This window comes from Diuraphis noxia, unplaced genomic scaffold (assembly GCF_037042655.1).
Source record: "Diuraphis noxia isolate RWA-SAM2 unplaced genomic scaffold, SU_Dnox_SAM2 contig0001, whole genome shotgun sequence".
NCBI lineage: Eukaryota > Metazoa > Arthropoda > Insecta > Hemiptera > Aphididae > Diuraphis > Diuraphis noxia.
The window spans coordinates 38,287,553-38,303,705 of record NW_028301711.1 but is presented as its reverse complement, the minus strand read 5'-3'; the positions used below and the strand labels follow the sequence as shown (position 1 = coordinate 38,303,705).

The 16,153-nt window shown below is 26.6% G+C and overlaps 1 protein-coding gene across 4 annotated transcripts in view; it reads left to right on the top strand.

Annotated features, from left to right (window-relative positions):
- The window catches only part of LOC107168741 (cell adhesion molecule Dscam2-like), a 308,280-nt gene that overhangs the window by 144,485 nt on the left and 147,642 nt on the right, over nt 1–16,153 (top strand). The window lies entirely within an intron of this gene.

Here is a 16,153-nt window from a genome sequence, read left to right as displayed (position 1 = left end):
GAAGTTACAACTTACACAGGTTTTTTTTTGCTATAAAAATGTGTCAAAGTTCAAAGTCAACAGTTAAATTAATAAGTGTGTCCCCTGAAATTAGATGTATTTTAGGCCCTGCATTATCAATTTATTGTAAGTTGTAACCTTCCTATTTTTTTCTTATGTGGTATACATAACACAATATTATTATGGTTATGCTCAGTTATTATTATCACCAACTTAATACCTATATTTTTATCTTGGGTTATTTTATGTTCACAAATGATTTTTACTGGATCACATACATTTTATAAAATTAAATATTTTAATTAACCAATCTGTACATTTCTGTTTATTATTCCTCATTCCTATCTATCGATATAGATAAGAGCGTGTTTATAATGCTGTCGGGTTTTTTTTTACCGCCATCAAACAAATCCAATATAATTTGATACTAAATGATGCTATGTACAAATAGTACATAATAATGATTTAAGCAAACATCCGGCATAGGAATGTAACCAGAAACATTAAAATTTGAAGTGTAATTGAGATAGTTTGTAATTCAAAAATATTAAACATATTTAATAGTTATAAGTATGAAAATACCTACTGAATAGCTATAATTTGATTATTAAGCAGAAATGTAAGATACGTAATATAATATTCCATTAAAAATGTATCTACCTAAAAATAAAAACTTTTCGAAACGTTTATGTCATATTTTCAATAGTAACTGTAAGCACGTCTTCAATAGCGTGGCAGACGTCATTTTCAATAATCAAAACAATATTATTACCTAATGAAATATTATGCATTTTTAATTTTTTTTTTTTCTGCAGTGTTTTCAATTTTGTTTCACGCAATTCAAAATAAACTTTTAATTTTTGATTAATTTTGTACCTTATGTACATTTTTATGTATAATTATATTTAACACTTTTAAGATAATTTGAGAACAATATATTATGTAATTTTCACAAAAATTATACTTATGGTAATAAGTATGATCTCAACAAGGCAAATTCAGCCAAAGTTGCAATTGGACTAATTAATTTATATAATTGTATTTAACAATATATATATATAAGAGTTGAGAGTATAATTTTTATCGAATATGTGAAGCATAAAGTGTTTCAATTATCTTTAATGCAATAATGCAAGTAGATATCTTCAAATAATTTATAATTCGCCTGATAAAATAATTGTAAAGGTATTCATATACATACAAAAAATACAGCGAATAAAATTAAAATGTGTTCTCGTGAAATTATACATTTTAAATAAAATACAATAGATTGCATGTTATCATATACAATTATCATCATTACCTATTACAATACAAATATTGTTATGATTTCTCGTCGGATTATTGAAATATTATAATAGTAGGTATAACAAAAAAATTAGTTCCACGGTGAACGATGAAGAAAAAAAATAGCATTATAATAGCTTAAGTATTCCATAATACCTATGTTTTTAAATTATAATATTATAATATTTATAACAATTTTTTTTTTTTAATGAACTTATACACAGTTAGAATAACAGTAGTCAAATCTACATTGATGCATCTAAAAGTGAAACGGGTATAGAACTTGCGGTAGTCCACCTTAATGTATAACTAAACAGTTCAAACTTAATAATGTAAGCAATATTTATACAGCTGAATATGTAGCCATAATATAATAGCACTATATAAAAGAACCCAATTAGCTCTAGAAATCAATGATACAAAAATAGATATATATATTCCGAATCACTCAATGCTTTGACTAATCTGCAATCTAAAATACTAACTGAGCCTTTGGCTTTAAAAATTAGTAACATTCTTTCCTCGTCAAACAAAGATATTAGATTCATTTGAGCCCTAGGTCGTGAATAAAAAAAAAAAGGAAATGAGGAGACAAATAAAGCAACAAGAAATGCATTAAATATTCACACCAGTATATTAATTAATTTTTCATCACTTGTTGATATAAAAAGAAATTTAAAGAAATATCGCATTGATTTGTGGAACATCAAATGACATACTACCATGGAAAATAAGCTAAGAGAAATTAAACATTCTGTTGAACTCTGGTTGAAATACACTGACCTAAACAAAAAAAAATGAGGTAATTCTTAATCGACTTAGAATAGACCTCATACAATTCACACATGGACACATGGACATTGGACATCTTATGGCAAAGACAGATCCACCCCTATACACAATATGCAGCGACAACTACTCCATCAAACACATCATCGTCCACTGCTAAAACTACAATGAAGCTAGGAAAGACTTCAACATTCCTGACAAGCTGTACGAAGCAATGGTTAATTTTCTAACTATCAAAACATAATTGAAAAAAATAAATTGTACAATAACATGTAATAATATAAAAAAGTAATACTTTTTTAAAGCTAATAACCTATATAGTTGATGCTTAACTAATAAATAAAAAAAAATATTATAATAGGTACTTGTAGTGTCAATGGCATTAGTATTTTGTGTTGAGTATATTTTTTTTTTATCAGTTCGAATATTTAATTTAAAAAAAGTTCAATTATGTTAAAATACTATCAAAGCAAAAATACTTATGCAAACCACAATACACATTTTATAAAGTTGAAGACCACGTATGCACGAATAATTTAGTTATATGGTCTCTTGCCAAGGAAATTCGGAAAAAATGTGTGTATGTAACCAGTTATTATTATTACTATTATTGAATTCAAAATAACTTTAATTTTATTTGAAAATAATATTGTAAACAGTTCCATCAACGATAAAAATATAATTAATTTTATAACACACCCAAGTTTCATCATAAATATCACAGTAAAAAACTACAAACCAATAAATATTTTTTGACGTAGTAATAGTACGAAAATATGTGGTTGTCACTATAGTTACATGAAGCGTGCATATAGTAATGATAATAATAATGATGATAATAATAATAATAATAATATTGTTGTCGATCGTCGAAAAGATTTAATTTTATATTTAATACTCGTTCACGTGTGAATATGCTGGTTAACTTTTGGAGAACAACAACAACAAAATAATATAATATTATGCATAGAATGTACAATACAATATACCGTCTATTGGGAATTATCTCATATGTTTTACCATACACCATGCGATAAGCCACCTACGGAATTGTGAATTCGCTTAACTTTTTAAGCTTTATCGACATTTGGTGTTCGGTTGAGCTCAGTATTATGAAATCTAATGCGGTAGTTAAAAAAAAAAATTACAATTTAACGTTGTCGAAGTCACATCGATCTCTGTATCTGCACAATATTTCTAATCTGATTGTACATGTTTTTGCTATCACGTTTTTCAAATACCTCAGATTTAGTGTATATATATGATAATGTTAATATAACAGCGTTATATTCAGACGATTAGCGATCCAAAACATGATCGATTTAATTCCATTGTAATTTATAATCGTACTGAAAAACGGATAAAAAATATATTTTTCATCCATTCCATCATGCCACGGTAATAAATACGCGTTGTGTTACTAGATTGAACATTTCGCCTGGTTGTTTAGATCAAAGGAATACAAAATGTAAGTTTTACAATCAGTTCACTGCGCCAAGACGGTTATATCGTCATCACGATCTTCGAGCTCTTGCAAAGTATTATTATATTATGTCTATATTTTAATTTCTTTAAGTATCTCTTTTTTTCAACTGAACGGTAAGCTGATTCCCAAGAATCTTGAGATTACAATGACGATTGCTGTTCCAATATTATTGGCTGAGTGTAGGACTTACATTAATTTGTATTCTAACCCTTACAGCAGATGAAAAATATCTGTCTAGATATTCAATTTACGTAATGTGTAAAATATGATATTTTTAATAATTATATGTTGTAGTTGTTGTTTGGTAATTATTATTCGCTTACGGTTAATTGGAAACGTGAATTATAAAATTAACAAATTTAATTCGCATAAAAGTCTAGATAAAATATTATCGAGATTCTAAAAAAAAATATTTATATATATATATAATATATATATATATATCATACACGAATTAGCATAATTATATCGGCCACCAATGCCACAACCGCTACTACCACCGTTCAATCGCTTAATTGCTCCGAACGCATGATGTCATTAAATTACTTTATTCGATACTTAAGTATAATACTAAATTATACACTTGTATTACTATATATACGCGTACATTATCGTTATTGTGTAAAAAATATCTTGAAATATTCCGATCATTAAACGACGATGTACCTCCACGAATAGGAAATAAAGGTAGTACTCGTAAATACATTACAGAAATATTATTTTTGTAATATTTTAATAACCAATAGGTTGGTAAAAAATGAAAATAAATCTATCGTGGGAATAAATACTTAAATCGTATTATTATCATTATTATAATTATTAAATTATAATATATATATATTAATTATAAATTTTAAATTCTGCCAAATAGGCGTCTGAACTAGGTCTTTGTGCCTACTTCCGGACATAAAGACATAGGTACAAAAAAAAATAATTATTATGGTATTTTATCAAAAAATAGAAATATTAATAAAAAAAATAAACGATGTGGTTCTCTTACATCTGTGCTACGACTGCGAGTACTCATTAAAAAAAATATCCATCATACGTATCGCATTAATTGGTTTTATTTGTTTCTGTATCCCAAGCTCGTTATTGCAATATAATATTATTTATATACACCATACCGTAATGACAATTTCTTAATATATAATCACTCGTCTTCTCAAAAGTAATTTTTTTTTAACTTTATTTTTATATCTTTTTTTCTATAAATACTTACGTAAGTGATGTGACCTTTTGTCACTCCTCTTCAATAACCTAATATAGTTAAAACTAGTAATATATATATATATATAGGTATATATATAAATATATATATAGATTTTCATTTAATTAAAATTTTTTAAAGAGTAGGTATGACATTTTAACACTTCATGACACGATATTAACGGTGTTTACCGTAAAAAGAAGTAACTGGTGAAGCGTATATCATATAATTGAGTAAGACGTAATATTATATAATAACAAGATGCTTGTTCAATAGCTAAATCGGTATGTACTATTTTATTTAAGCAAAAATCTAATATTACATTGGCAGCTAACAGACGATCAGTAATAATAAGAGGATTGAAACGAAACTTTTTCAGTATTACTTCTTCACCATATCGATGGTTATATATAAGTATATAAGGTACGGTTTGAGATCGGAAGTCTGAAATTAATTGGGAACGTTTTGGGAAAAATATTGTTGCAGAAAATATTATAACATAAAGACAGAAATAATAAACATAGATTTGTTTTGTGTTTTGCCGGGAAACCAAACATTTTAAATAATTTAGACTACTTTACCAGTCACGTATAAAAAAATTATAACGGTTTAAATGTTATAACAAACTATGATATATAAGCGGCCTATAATATTGTCCCATCATAGAAACTTTACGTTAGTACAATGTCTTTGGCGTACGACAATGAAAAAATATACACCATACGCATGATTTAGCGGAAAATCATTTTTAGTTGCTTTATTATTCAAGTCTTGTAAATATTGTAAGTAAGAATTAATATTAATATATTATGCATTATACATGTTGTTGAAACTAAAAACGGTTCTTTTTTGGTGAAATTCGAATTATAACGCATTTCGTTCACCGTTTTACATTTCAAATTTAAGTTTGTGAAATAAATTCAGGATATTTTGTTTTTAATTTTTTTTATTTTTACACTTGACTTTTCATAAATGAAATGACCAAACATGGTTATTAATTTTGGTTATTTTATTCTATTATTACCTTTCCCCGTTAGTGAAAAGATTCATAAATTCTTACTAGATTGAATTTAAACATCGATAGGTTACAAAAAAAAAAATTTAAATAAGTTTGAAGTAGTGTTGTTTTGTGTTCAGTTGAAATACTGCATTTTTAAAGTGGGCATTTTAATTAAACGACGCTGCTGAAATATTATAATGTTGATAAAGTTATCGAACCAATTTTCCTACTAATACTTAAACACAAATTCAGCTAACATAAACATACTTACAAATAACAATATATAATAATTTCAAATGTAATTTGATATTTCAACTTTTGTGAAAAACAAAATATTTGTATGGTAAAGCTTAATTTGAATATTTTGTCCGTATCGTTTAAAACTTATACAAAGAAATACGTCTTATTACTTACATCATTATTTGTGTTGAATGCTAGTAAACTATGTATTAATACATTTAGATATCATGAGTTTGAATTTTTGAACGAAAACTATATAAAAAATGGTGTCTTGCACATTAAACTAACCAAATACTCGATTTTGTAATAATAATCTGTGTATGAAAATGATTTTACAATGTAAAAACCACATCAACTTCTTTTTAACGAAAACGATATAAATTAATTCTATGAGATAAATATGAATAAATACTTAATGCGCAAGAAACAAGAATAATTTAAAATTAGTAACAAAATATTCCATCTAAGTCAAAATGAATGCTAGCGATGATTTAAATGTTATCACCACTATAATGGCTCAATGACAGTCGCTATAAGAAGAAGTGACTAACAATGACCTTTCGACAGTAAAATACTGTATGCACAATGAATATGATAAGCGTTTTTATCGCAGTATTGTGATTACCAAAAAAGAATTCAAATTAAAAAAATACAAATATTTTCTATCAACAATTATCCAGAAACATGTGTAAGCGTGTAAACGATATAAGATCAATATCGCCGCTTTTGCATGATTTTCTTATCTTCAGCGAACGTTTAATTATTATTATGACTAATTAGAAATGCATTATGTTATATAAATTAATCACTACACGAAGCACTTGACTTGTACTTATACTTAATCTTGTGGGCTAACGTGTCGCATTTAGGATATCAAGTCACGTTAATCACATTCCACGAGTGCAGAGTGAGAGTGATGTCGTATATTATCTTATACAACAAACATAGCATTAAACGTTTATATATATATATATACTTATATACGAGTATATCGAGACTCGACTGCATATATATATATATATTGTAACAATGTAACATGAAGATCAAATATTTAGATCAATATTTTGTTTGGAGTAAATTCATTTCAAACATTTTATCTTGTTTTTAAATATTCTTTTTGGCCTGGCATCACTATATTTCTTAAATTATTTACCATCATTATAATTTGTATAATTGTTAAATAAATATAATATACATATATAGAAAGCTTTATGGATTTCGTCCTACTCGTGGGAGAAGATTCATATTGTTAAACAACCATATGTGGCGATGAGAAAAATACAAATATTACGAAAATCCAAACTTTTCAAAATATCGTTCTAAGAAAACTAACAAATGCTCCATTCTATGAATCATTTAATAAAATCATACATTACATACTGACTTGAATCATTAACTTATGGCAAAAATATTGTATAATAGATTCCATAACTATTTAAATAATCATCCAAATAAAAACTAATAAAAATATTGGCCATTCTCGCAACACCTGGCAATCCTCCAACTTGCTAGGTAGCTGAAGTATAAGTAGTGTCGTGACCCATGAAATTAAATTAAATAACAAACCAACAAAATTTGTCATTAATGAGTGGCGTGAGTGGCTTTCTCCAACAAAATTCTAAGTAATCGAAACTTTTATCATATATTTCTACTGTGTCTATCTATTGGATACAGATTGTTTATAACTTGTAAAACTAAAAATAAAAACGATTTAAGTTTGACGATTGTCTAAAACTATTTGTGACTTTATCTATTATTATAAGTCCTATATTATAGTTATTATCTATCTATTAGAAATGAGTATCGATCACCTTAAAAATAACCCCACTTGTGAAAAAAACTCTTTAGGCAAATCAATATCTTAAATTAAATCATAAATTTAGATACGTGATTTAATATTTACACGTATATTTATAAAAAAATATTAAATTTTGTTACCAGTTTTGTTTTAATTAGCTAACGGATGTTACACCTTACACCAAGTCACCAAGTCTAGTTTAAAATGTTTAAACTAACTAATTTTTTGAATAATACGGCACCAGAAATATTGTGAAAAATACCTAAATATTGTACTCCCTAGAAAAAGACATGTTGTAGGTACCACAATATTCAAAATCTTCAAATAAACGAGTATTTATAAATCCTGTATTTTTCATTCTCTCGTCAACAAATTAACATTCAGCGATAATAATGATATATCAAATAAAACAATAATATAATATGCAATTAATATAATTACTGTAAAATAATGATCCCTATAAAAGTCGAGTCCAACTTTTTTATTTGTCCAATCCCGATTAACACCTTTCATGATCTCGTAAACTCTATTGCGTAACAATCATCGATGTTGTTATGATACAATGTATACACACCAACAAAGAATGTTGTTAACCGTTGTCTGAATCCACAAATAGATATAAATTTAATATATACAATATATTATTTACATGTATGGTGATATATAATATATCTCATGCATATATTATAATATATAAATGTAACTATCAATAAACGACCGCGTGCTATTTCTTTTTGTAGGATTCGGATGTGAGATATATGTAATATATTATGATAGTATATACTATATATGTATATATTTTATATATTTAGATTCGTATATTATGGGAATATGTGCATTCGGTTGATTTTCATGTTTTTCTTCCCTTCCTATGGTGGAGGTTTGTGTTTCCACGCCGACGGACGATCGTTTCCTACATATTTATGATATACGCGTATAATGGTTGGCATTTAGTTATTGAGCCAAAAAATGTCATTCGCGTGGATGATAAATAAAATAATGACAAAAAAAGTCAAACCATCGCGATAGATTAAAAAAAAAATCAGATACTAACTAATTCTCTGATTTCAATTTTTGGCTTAACTCTTCATCTACTTACACTTATTTTCATTCATTCAAAATATGATGATGACTGCAAGGTAGTGTTGACTCTAGACAATTTTTCTGGGGGGGAGGGGCCTCACTTTTTTTTCATTGGTGAATGGTGATACGTCACTTTAGTATTATGAATTATATCTATTAATAGGTAGTTATTTTTATTACAATTTATAATTTAGACATATCAAATTTTTATAAAACTACAAAACAAATAATTTTTTTTAAATTTTTAAATCAATCTAAGGTTGTCACACATTATAAATCGTATTACCTATTATTATTATTTATTGCAATTCAGAAATAATAAATATTGAAAAAATTACAAAATAAATTATAAACCTATTAATTATTTATATTTAAATTAGTAGTGTGCATTTAATAAATAAGTACATTTTGTTGAAAGTCAGAAAGTTGTATTTATCAGTGGGGGCGAATGCACCCTGAAGTATATCTGGATTCAACACTGCTGCAAGGTCATGCAATAATATTGCTATTATTTAAATGACTTTCAGATTTTGGTACAGTTGTATCCACAGTAAGGGGTGACAAGCGACATTTTAAACGGTATCTTGTACTTGGTTTTATCTTCATGCACAATTAGGTCAATTTTAACAATTTTCTTTATATGAGTTCGTGCTATTGTTCGGAAATTTTCCTTTGTTATATTTATCAAATCTGCCTGCGTAAGTTAATTACTTAATTATGATAATAATATAAATCATGGAAATTTATTCTTTCATCCATATCTAGCAAATATTCTTCAACTGATTTTAATTCTATGTCAAAAATCATTGGAGATAGTACGTCCCTTTGCATAAGTCCCTATCAGTCCAGAATACACTTGATTAATACCAATAGACATTTTCACTACACTGTTAGACATTTGTATGCAATTTTTATGATTTTTGGTCTTTTAGGTACTATATAATAATCTGAGAGTTTCCATTGCTTGCCATATGACTTAAACATCAATGTACAATGGACTTAAACCTCCATCGTAATCAATAATTATCATTATAAAGTCTATCATGTTTGAATTATTTTACCACCAATTTTAATCAATATATTTATCAATGTCTAATAAATGTCGATCTACTTGTCTTATTATATCCAACCCCATAGATATTAAATTAATTTTGCTTTAAAGACATTAAGCCTGTTGGAAAGGGAACTTGACTTTATGTACCTACTTTATATTATGATGTATCAATTAGTGATATAGTACTTAAATATCCTAATATTTTTTTTTTTAATTGATTGACAACTGACACTAATAAAATTTATTGCCACATTTTAAAAGTTAATGTTGGAACTTTTAAATTATTAATTTTTTTGATGGTTGAACTCACCTCTTCTGTCGTTGGATCATTTACTAAAATTCAGTCATCAGCATATGACTTTGAAGTTCTCCTTAATTAATTTATATAGATATGCAGATTTCTTCTAATATTCTTTTGCATTGTTCAGTTTCTGCAGTAACCAATATGTATACAATCTATTTTATACATTTTTTCAATAGTTGTCGATACGAAAATAAAGTTTATTTTGCTAAAATTCTTATAAATTTAAAACAAAAATCATCATAAGTTGTTATAACTTGAATTTAAAAAAAAAAAAAAAAAAATGAATATAATTCTACAAATATTATATTTTATGAACGTCTGAAGTTTAAATTTTGATAAAATTTATTATTCATGCGTAAAATAACCTTTTCTCATCAAACGATTTTATTATTTTATTTTATTATATAATTCAAAAACGAATAACCTTAGATTCTTGAATTTTTTACAAATGCTTATATTAAACTTTTTATATTTTATATTACTATTTTTTTCAGCGTTCGAATATTTAGAACTCAATTCTTGTGAATTATTTACCAGCTAATTGTAATACTGACAAGTACTCTAAATTGTTAGGGATAATTTAAAAAAATATATAATATTTTTAAAATTAATTACAAATTGTTTTTATAAATTTCAAAATAGTTATTTAAATATTATAATATAAACCTTTTTTTTTGAAATAGTATTTGTAATATAAAAAAAATATATTTTACGCGAAAAAAAATTCAATCAATCTGATAAAGTTTTGTAACCAATTTCGTGAAATAAAATGTTATACATTCATTATGATGAGCTGGACTCATATTTATATCCAACATTTTTTTTAATGCATCCAACACCGTTTTCAAAATAATATTTTAGTTGGTAGTTATTATTAAATAAAATGTTTTTAGATTTATGTCATGAATAATTTATAAAAATTAAACTACATTTTAATATTATATGCATAAACAATAAGTAAAATTAAAGTTATGAACTACATTGAATGCTTAGAGGTGATTATCTATGATTTTATGTGGTAATATTTCAAAAAGTTAAACAGTTATAAACAGTCACAAAAGATAGTGTAGAAAAGTTTTTTGGAAGAGTTGTGAAATTGATAGTAGGCTCACTAAGTATATCTTGTCCAAGGGCTCAATTGATGCTTAATCTGAGCATGTCTCTACGAACTCAAGTTAATAAACCGCAATCATTTATGAGAAACAGGATATTTATTAACAAAAAATAAAAATAATTTTGTTAAATTCAGCTTTTAATTGCATAAATTAGTATGAATGCTAAATTTTCAAATGAGAAAAACTTGAAAAATTTGAAAAATCAAAAATGTAAAAATAATGGATAAGACATCTCTGAGATCAAAATAATATATGAAATAACTCATTTGAACTGTTATGTGAGGCAAAATTGTAATCATTGAATAACCAAGATAAAACTTAGCTTCCCGGTAAACAGGTGATCCAGAATTTACAAAAATAAAATCACAAATTTACAGAAATTGAGTATTTACGATTTTTGGTGGAAGGGATGACGTATGTGCAATTATGAAACACTTATTGACTTATTGACATTGTTACTGGTGTTCTTAAAACATTCAATTTTCTATACTATCAACATTTTAATTCCCGTAAAGCTTTTGCATTCATTTTGCAAGTCTACAATGGTGCTCTATTAATTGTATCATTAAGGTATATTCAAAGGCTGAAATCCATTATAATTTTGTGGTTAAGGACTAATATTTTAAACGCAAATACACAATTAACCTTTTTTGTTATGGTGGGGGTGGGGAGAGTGGAAGCTTTATGAATTATTTTGGATCAGTCATAATTATTGTAAAAATACTCTGAATTGTGTCGTAGACATAATATACTCATTCCAGTTGAATATATATTTTTGGTATCAATAGATTTTTTTAACAATCAATACATGCGACGTTAACCATTCTCTATACGTTGTATAACTCATCATTAATATTTTTAATAACTTTATCGTTATTCAACCTTCTATAATTATTCTAAACTGAAAATGTTATGGAAGGTGGCTTGTAACGTGGTCTGTGCTTTACAATTTGAGGAGCCTGCGATGATTTTCCAAAATGATTTTACTATAATATTATATTTTACGTGTTAGTCTCCTCCCAAAAGTTATAATTAAGTTAAATTTTACAATTGTTGATATTTGTGATTTAAACACATTACACATTATTTTAATATAAGTTAACTGACTTTAGCAAGTTAACTTGTATATTTGACTCTTAAAATGTACTGCAGTGCTATTTAAAATATTCATATGACTCATAAATACGTATTTAATCTTTTGTATCTTGTAGAAAATGTTTCGTGTACCTAAAGCATATTTCCTAACTTGTCAAGAAATTTATAAAAAAAGTTTTTGTACATATCATCGTATCGTCATATTAACGTTGGTAACTATAAAAATATTGAAAATAATTTATATCTATAATTAAATTTCCAAAACTTTTGACAACCTGTAACTTACGAGAATAACAATTATTAAAATCTCTCAAACAACCACTCACACGCGATGTCAGAAAGAAATCTTGAGTTTCATATAAAATAACAGGTACACAATTATTGTCATACCTGGTAAAGTTGATTAGAAAGTGTTGACTGCCTCAAAAAGTTAGTTCAAGTTTGATGTAAAAAACATTATTTTTTTTAGGTATTACTGCTTACATATTTTAGTTAAATATTGATCAGTTGTATATTATGCTATTATTATATGAGGTAAAATCTCACATAAATTGTGATTTTTTTAATTGTCTCTTAAACCATTTTATTCTTTATGATTTATATTCATTATTATATAACTTTTTTAATATGTTTATAAATATTATTTAAAATCTAGAAATTAGATACGACTATTTCCCATAATCATATTATTGTATTATATGAATTCAATAGTACTTAATATTTAACTATTAAGAATTTCAGATAAGAAATAATTATTGAAAATATATCAATGTTTGGTAAAAATAAGTGTCTTGATAAGAATAAAAACTGTTTTTGAATAATCTCTAGTTCAAAAACTGTCACACTTAAACTATTTATAGATCTGTTATATAATAATTTTAAAAAACTGTATTATTATCAATCATCATAGTATTTATATACCTAATAATTATTGTTTCATAATATAAGGATATGTATTAATGTTACCCCCTACAAGTCAAAACATTTACACATAATATTATGTAATTAACAATATTCTTCGTAATATTAATTCACAGGAAGTATATCTCCAAAACTAATTATGCTTAACTTTGATGCAATTAAAGATTTAAATGTGAAAAAGTAAAACCAGATTATTACATATAGCAAAGTTATGGTTTTCTTATTTCAAAACAATTAACTTATAGGTAATAATAAAGTTTCACGTATTATAACTAATTGATTAGAAACATTCACCACGTAGCCATTAGGTATCGAATAATAATTATTATAATTATAAAGAGAAGAAAATGTTATTCGTTCTAAATAATCTAAATATGTATTTCTAAGGGAGACAATATCATCAGGTTAAAATTCGATTACAACATATACGACTCATTCATAGTGATTTACCACCATCTCTTGACACGACTAATTCGAGTTTTCCAGTTACTCCAACACATACACACCAAAAACAACGTAGTATAAATCGGGTTCAGTTAATTCAATTTAAGTTGGAAGAGATTCGCTAGTTTCTACCCGGAATCGTATTATTCTACAGCCTCATGATGACTTTGTTGTATGACGATGGTATTGAAGTCATTAAATAACAATACTAATATAATTTAATGGATACATAAACTATTTGATGCTTTTCGTTACAACAAAAAATTGTCCCCCTTTTAGACGAAATTTTGTAACAATAGTATATCACATTATCTATATTACCGAGAGTATCATGTTCTGCGGGTAAATTGACTTGCATGGAGATTGGAATACCGGAAAACTTATATTAGGGCATTAGTTATATCCAAGGCTTTATCCAACAAAATGTTCATATTTTTGTTATGGTGAATTACAAATTACTCTTCACAACCCAACAAAAAATAAAATATTCAAAATTGTACTGCTTGAGCTAGCTAATGAAGTAAAATCGCTTGATTGAAACGTATGGAATTAAGAGAAATATCTAAAAAAAATATATGTAACTCAGTGATATTTTATATAAACCATAAAAGTATTTTGTTAAAAAATAATGGCTCACCGACCATGTTTTCTAAGAGCACTCGATCTTATACGTGCTTTGGTGCCAAAAAATAAGATTGTTAGAAGACATTTTACGTGATATACGAGTATGGGAAAATATTTTGCTCAAGGAAATTCTTGTTGCACACTTCGCCTTACCTTTTAGTGCGTGTTTCGCGTTGTCAAGCGTTAACACTTTACATGGTTTAAATGATCGTTTCCCAAAGTCCCTCAAGTCGTCACGTTTTATATTAATATTAATATCATACATGTATAATATATATATATATATATATATATATATATATATATTTGAAAAAGAAAATATAAATCAAATAATATTAAAGCACACAATTTATTTATTAAGTGACACGTACGTGTTTAAGTGAAAAGCACCGCTTATAGAGTCCAATTTTAATACAAACTGTATTATTAGGTGTACTATCATTATTCGGTCTTATAACGTTGTATTTATGTTTGTAGAAATACGTTTGATAAAAAAAAAATATTCGTAACAGTCATTTCCTACAACGTACAAGCACGGGAATCATAATAGCACAACTTATATTATGACTTACAATCGAACACACTGTAATAACAATATAATATCGTCGTAAACCACAACTAAGTATTGCACCATTAAATAAAATCATCTTCAAACTATTATAATGCGATTTAAATTTTGAAAAATTCGGTTTTAAATTATTTTTTGTTAATATCTGCTATATAATATTATTAATTATAAATATATATATTGTAATGGTAAAAAATCAAATAAAGTTGGTATATACAATGTCGTTACAGTGTTTAGATTCTTGCCTATCAGTTACTATTTAGATAAACACAGTATAATGGATACACCTAATTTACAAATTTAGATATTCAAAACTTTGATTACTACATAAAAAAGTTTATTATGCTGATTATTATTTTTTACTTAAATATTGATTTGAATAAATTGTATACTAAGTAAATTAGTGAATTAAATTTGTCAGCTTCTCCTGTTACACAATCTTGGTATTAGTTCACCGAGAACAACAGTGTGGTTACTTAATGCATATAACTGGTGTCAGGAAGTGGGATTTGGTTGGTTGTGCAAAGTAGGTCTTTATTTTTATTTATGTTGTTACGGAGCAATACAAATGACAATATCATTTGATTATAACAACAGAGTGCGCTCAGAGAACGTGATCTCGACGGGAAAACGATAATAAACTAATAAAAATATTATCAAGAGAGCGAGCTTACAGAAAACCCGTTATCGCCTTGCTGGAAAATACATATAATTATCATACTCACTATGGAAGAAACTAACACGAGCAGCAAGCGGGTAAGAACATATAAAGCCAACCAACATCTGCAGAAAACACCTATTTTTTATTAGAATTTATATATCACAATGTAAATCAAATAAAAGGAGTTCCGAGGTACTGGAACACTAACCCATAAGATCCCACTTAGTTCAGCTGTCCAAATACTTACCGACTCTAGAAGCCCGTGACAAGCAAAGCATATCCCGAGACTTGCTTGGCACTTATTTGAGTTGTCCGTGTAAATTTCTGTGTTGGTGGCACTTAATTGAAATGTCCAACAACGGCACGAAGGTATCGGCACTTAGTTGAGTTGTCCGATTACGCTCCAGGGCGCTCCTTATAACTTGTTTAAAAGTTATTTAGTGAAATTTGTACGTTACACGGATGGCAGATCAG